Source organism: Carassius auratus, unplaced genomic scaffold (genome assembly GCF_003368295.1).
Source record: "Carassius auratus strain Wakin unplaced genomic scaffold, ASM336829v1 scaf_tig00216774, whole genome shotgun sequence".
In the NCBI taxonomy this organism is placed as follows: domain Eukaryota; kingdom Metazoa; phylum Chordata; class Actinopteri; order Cypriniformes; family Cyprinidae; genus Carassius; species Carassius auratus.
In genome coordinates, this window is record NW_020528732.1 from 63367 (window position 1) to 69366 (window position 6000).

Sequence of the window (6000 nt, forward strand, 5' to 3'; positions counted from 1 at the left end):
GATGCTGAATATGTTTCTGCTTCTTTTCAAAAACATGTTCTTCATGTGATGTAAAACTAAATCACTTGATGACATATATTATATCATAACATTTGTTTGTATTTTAAATTAACTACTGCAAAATGATTTATTAAGGTAATTAACTTACTTAATTAATTAAAATACATTATTTTTTCAATATTGAAAAAGCCAGAATACGTATATTTACCATAAAACAATGATTTTTTTTTTTTGATTGTGTATCATCAAAGAGGTAAAAACATGGACATTTGAGTTTCTGTAGGCTCCTACAGTCTTGAAAGCTCTGCTTTACTATAAATATGGTCTGTTCTGTTCATTATCCATCTATGTAATTTAAGTTACTTTTTTAAAGTTATACCATTTAAATACCATCTGCTAAAACAAATAGTCCCTGACCCAGTAAAGGGCAATAGAATGTTTCTGTAGAAATTTGATGGAGCTCAAATAAAACAGTTACCGAAACTGGTCTCATGGGCTGTGTTATTAATTTATTATTTTTAAACAATATAAGAAAGGGACAGATTGCGAACTGAATGTAATTGTAAAATGTTGGTTTGTTAACGGAGATGAAAGGAGGAAATAAAACAACAACATTATAATATAACATTGTAACACTCTTAAAATCCATTAGAAAATTTACAGTGAGTTAATTTCAAAACATGGGATAGTCTTAAGACAGTCTACACATCAAAAAATGAAAGAAAGACCTTTACACAAAAGCTCTTATGCATTGTTATTAAACAGTCAATAAATAATAGTCCTACATATATTTAAATACACACATTAAAAGCTAAATGTTTTCATGTCGGTTCATTCTTGGTTAAAAAAATAAAATAAAATAAATCATATGCATACCATATGCAGAGCAAAATGAGAACGTTCCAGCATTTAGAGATATTTCTTATTAACCCTCTTATTATTCTTGATATTTCAAACTGCTAATAGTTTGCATTTTCAAATTATACCTTTACTGTGTGACCAAAAATTGAGAATTGTCTCTTTCATCTGTTTGATCACGCTGGAGCCTCATATTCAGTAGAAACAGTGCAGCCGTTCACCGTGCCACTACTGTGCAAAAGTCTAGGCACGTTAGTATTTAATTGTTCGGTGTCATGTCATAGCTGTGTGGGCAGAGTCGGCGTCCTTTCACCCTCATTGGAAAAGCATGGTGTACACTCAGAATGGCTTACATAAAATTATTTCTGCCACTCGACAGAGCAACATACGAATAAAAACTGAGCCGTATTGAGTCGGACTGTCTGTATGGTATATGTGACTGGACAAATGACCCAACGAAATGACCAGAGGTGTCGTTTTCTGACATGCCGTAAATTAAAAATATAACATGAAAATTTGTATATATATATATATATATATATATATATATATATAAAAACATGGTTATTGGCTACTAGTTAAACCATCGTAAAAACAATGTTTTTCTACACTAACTGTTTGTAAAACTGTGGTTATAGGCTATAATTGGTAATAAAAAAATAAAAATAATAATAAATAAATAAATACCTGGCTAGCGTTACTATACATTTACTATAGTAATACTGTGGTTAATTTTCATAAGGGATTGTGTATAATAATACGCAAATAAATGTTTTAATAGATTATGACATCAAAAAAATTTCAGGGAGTGAGATGTATTTGATTGTGATGTGAAGGAGCGTTACTGTAAGCCGTGCAGGGGACAGGACTAATGACAGATCAGTGCAGAGTAAGTAGTGTAGCCTATCTGTGCTACCCGCCGGTACTCTGTCTGTTTATCAGTCATATACATCTTCAGATCTATTTTTTTATTAAAGGTACATAATGCCACATAGCAACTTTTCAGCACTGCACCAAGCAAAAATCTATCAAAATCTTCATAAAACGTAAACATCAAGCGTGCATTTGTGGGGGAAAAAAAGCAGTGCTGTTTTATCATATTATAGGCCTTAGTCAAATTAAGATATTTAAGCAACTTAAATATGGAGGGGCGGGATTATTAATTTAAGGTACATTTAGAACAGATAAAAATGTGTGATAAATCACAATTATATATTTTAATTGATTGACAGCCCTAAGTTAAAATGACTAAAATTAAATGTAGGCTTATGCTGGTAACTCATCAGTGTACTTTCCTCGTCAATATAGACTATCATTTTTTCACTCTTTTCTCATTACCGAGAAACTACTATATTTCTGATATAAAAAATCTCCTACTGGCAGAGAATGAATGAGCATTTTCAATATTCCAGGTTGCTGTTTTTGTTCAGACCAATTCACCCACATCCGTTTTAAATGACATAATAATTTATACTTCTGATTCATCTCTTTTCTTTAAAAATGAGTTTAAAGGTTCAGTTGTGAAGTTTATCATTTTATAATTTATTTAGTTTTTTGTTAAAAATTGTATCTTAATGATAAGTCAATAGCTATTTTGTGGTCCACAACATGAAATAATAAAAGTGTCTGCTAAATGAATAAATGTAAATTAAAGAATCCAATTAAACGTACATAAAAAATTTAGAAACATTGGACACAACAATGTAGCACCATTGTGTAGCAGCAAGCATCACAACAAAAAAGGAACCTCAAGGAAAATGGACTAAACCAGGGATAGGCAACTCCGGTCCTGGAGGGCCACTATCTTGCAGAGTTTAGCTTCAACCCTCATAAAAACTCAGCTGCCTGTATCTATCTAGTAATCCCGAAAACACTGATTGTCTTATTCAGGTGTGTTTAATTAGGGTTGGAGCTAAACTATCGAACCAGGGTTTACAACTATGTTCTTGGCAACTTGCACACCCATTTAATTCACTACAAAGTGGACCTTGACATTGCAGGTGAGTTTATCTCTTGCTTATCGATGTACAATCTGAAGTCAAATAATCAATTTTGAGATCACAGTGCAAATTACAAATGCAACAGAGGGCAAATAAGAGATAAATGCATAAAAAGGTTTTACTGAATAGGGATCATTTTTTGGAACAGGAATGGACAACAGCCTTGAAACCATTGATCTGAAATATGTTAACTTTACCAACCCCTGGAGCCCAGGACACACACACCATTGTGCAATCAAAACTAAATAGGAAGCAGCACAAAACTGACTTAATCATTAAGACATTTACCACCACCTACTGGCAGTTTTAGCTTATTATTTAGATTATCATTTCATTAAAAAAATAATTTCATATTTTCATTTATTATTACTATTTTCATAATATAATATACATATATAACATTTTGTTATATTAATATAATATATATCTTTTTTTTTTTTTTTTACAGGATTTGGTTGCTTGGGTGACGGTGGGATTCTTACACATTCCTCATTCTGAAGATATTCCCAACACAGCGACTCCAGGAAACGCAGTGGGATTCTTCCTGCGTCCCTTCAGCTTTTTCGACAAGGACCCCTCACTCGCGTCCCACAGCACGGTCATCGTGCGACCAGATGAGAAGGGCCTGCCGAAGATTCAGAGATGGACTCCAGAGGTCGTAGGTCACTGTGTCTCAAACAAGCCTTTCTATTACAATGGCACATACACTGGTGTCTAGACAGAGACTGAGCTCATTTAATATTGTGTTAATGTTTTGTGCTTTATATAAAATCATAAAAGAGCTGAAATGTGACATTAAATACTGATGGTATCAAATATTTTAAAAACCTCATGAACATCTGACTTAACTGACAACATAAACAAGATTGTTACAAACATTAAGAATATTTAAATGTTTTTTTTTCTCAATACAAATCTTACAAATAAATGTTGTATTTCAACATTATTATATTTTAATCCAGGAATCAGAAGAAAAAATATAAAATTATATTTTGCATACAAATGCAGGATTTTAAGGCAGTTTTGTACCTGTTATATTATTTTCATTACAGTTCAGCAGAATTTCTTCTTGTTTTTATAAATTAGTATGAATTAAATTCTGTACAACCAATATGACAACGTAGCTATAGTTACAATTGTATTTTACAACTGTATTTTTTATAATACAGTAAGCAACTAAGAATTGTTAAATGGATTCTGCTTATTTTTAATGAAAATAATGTAAACATGCAAATTAAGTCTTAAAATAAGTATAATTTTCCTTGTGTAAAATGTTGAAAACTTCACCTGTTGAAGTGTTTTTGAAAATAAACATGTAATAATTGAATGCTTGTGAATAATTAAATGCAATGTGAGTAGTGTGTTTATATTGGTTGTTGTGGTAACCTTGAGCAGTGGGATGAAGTGAGGACCCTTGAGTTCCATCAGTGAGAGGATGTGTCCATGGATGAGGTTTATCAGCAGAGAACATCCAGGATGGTGATGGTGTATCTGTGAGCTCACTGATCCCGGCGCTCCTGTATGGGCTCAGCATAAGTGGGAAACAGAGGCTCCTCACACAAACACACACATTCTGGAATCTCTCTGCAAACAGACCACAATTCACCTGCAGAGTCTTCCATAGAAACACAGAAGAGACGGGTGGAGAGAGTGATACAAATGACAGTAATCTGACTGATTGTAATAGTTTGATCTTTAACTCATCACATTTCAGACAGGAACCACTTTGGCAAGTTTACTTGAGTTTATTAAACAATTTTATTTTTGGCGGTATGGTTCCTTATGTGGGTTCTTTCTCTCAGAATAATTGAACATTCAAGAGCTTTGACACTAACCCCCAAAACATAGTGAGAAGTATTACTGCCTGAACCCCCCAAAACCAACCTTGTTCCAGTCCGGCAAAGAGAAAAGACAGTGTTATTGAGATATCCTTAATAAAGCCTACTGGCTGGCAAAGGGGTAGTGTGAAGACCCCCCGAATTTTTCCCTATTCCCTTCCTGCAAAAGAGAAAGTTAATGTTATAGAGATGTCCTTAATGCGGCTCATGCTAGGAGAGGGGTATTCTCCCCTCTAAAACACGAGGGAAAGAATAGCAAGTTCCCTCTTATTTAAGTAGCAGGGGTGTTCATCCTCTGCTGAAGGATGAAGAGCAGTCCCCTGCAGCCATAGCAGCAAAGGGTGTTCTCTCCAGCTGGATAGAACAGCAGTCCCTTTCTTCTGAGGGGGAGGTCGTCCCTCGCTCGAGGAATAGAACAGCGGTCACCTACAGGTATATTATTCTTCTTGTCCTCCTACTTATTCTTTATTTTATTTATGTATTAAATGTATGTTGATTGAATTATCCACTGGTTATAATCAACACTCCTATACTAGCTGTAGATCATGCTGTAGACCCAGTGCTTTAAGTGGGCCGGTACGCACCGGTACTCAGTACCGCCACTTCCAAATATAGCTTTTGAGCGTACCGCCACCTCTCCGTGCGCCCAGAACGTGCTTTTAGCGTACCGGTACGCTCATTTGGACATGTTTAATAGAGGATTTAATCTTTTCCCTGCACTGCCGATTTAATGCAAGCTTCCTAATTCATCCCAACGTCAGCAGAAAGTACATTACCCAATTACCCATTCACCCTCAATTATACAAGAGAATAGCGCATGTGTCGCTTTTCCCACTGTTAAGTGTCAACAATTCAACGTGGCCGGAGAAAGTGTGTGAAACTCGATGACTGACGCCTCACCAAGACTGTATGCTATAACTACAGGTCAGACTCAACCTAATGAAGTAATGCAGCTCTTTCAGGAAGCGTGACCAGACGTCCCGAAAAAATTCGGGACAGCCCCGAAATCTAAACTGTTGTCCCGACTCTGGCCCTAATTGTCCCGAAAATTATACTAAAGCAAAATACTGAGTATTTATTGTCTGATAAACATTAAAAACTGTCTGCGGAGGTTGAGTCGTCCTGCAGCCCCTGCTGGCTGCTCATTGGCTATAGCATCTTTTTTCTAAATTCTAAAAAAATACCGTAGGCGGCTAGGCACAAATTTAGATATTCATTTATCTAATTAATCTATAGCCTATGCACAAAGACAATATTATATTTTTGTCCCCTTTTTGTTTTAAAGCTTGATGAAGAGAGAGAGC

At 35.0% G+C, this 6000-nt stretch overlaps 1 long non-coding RNA gene across 1 annotated transcript; it reads left to right on the plus strand.

Moving 5' to 3' along the window:
* Positions 1-2514: 2514 nt before the first annotated feature.
* On the plus strand, positions 2515-4225 carry LOC113098950 (uncharacterized). The gene is made up of 2 exons (XR_003289249.1): positions 2515-2858; positions 3307-4225. It is a non-coding gene; the product is annotated as an uncharacterized LOC113098950 (long non-coding RNA).
* Positions 4226-6000: the final 1775 nt, after the last annotated feature.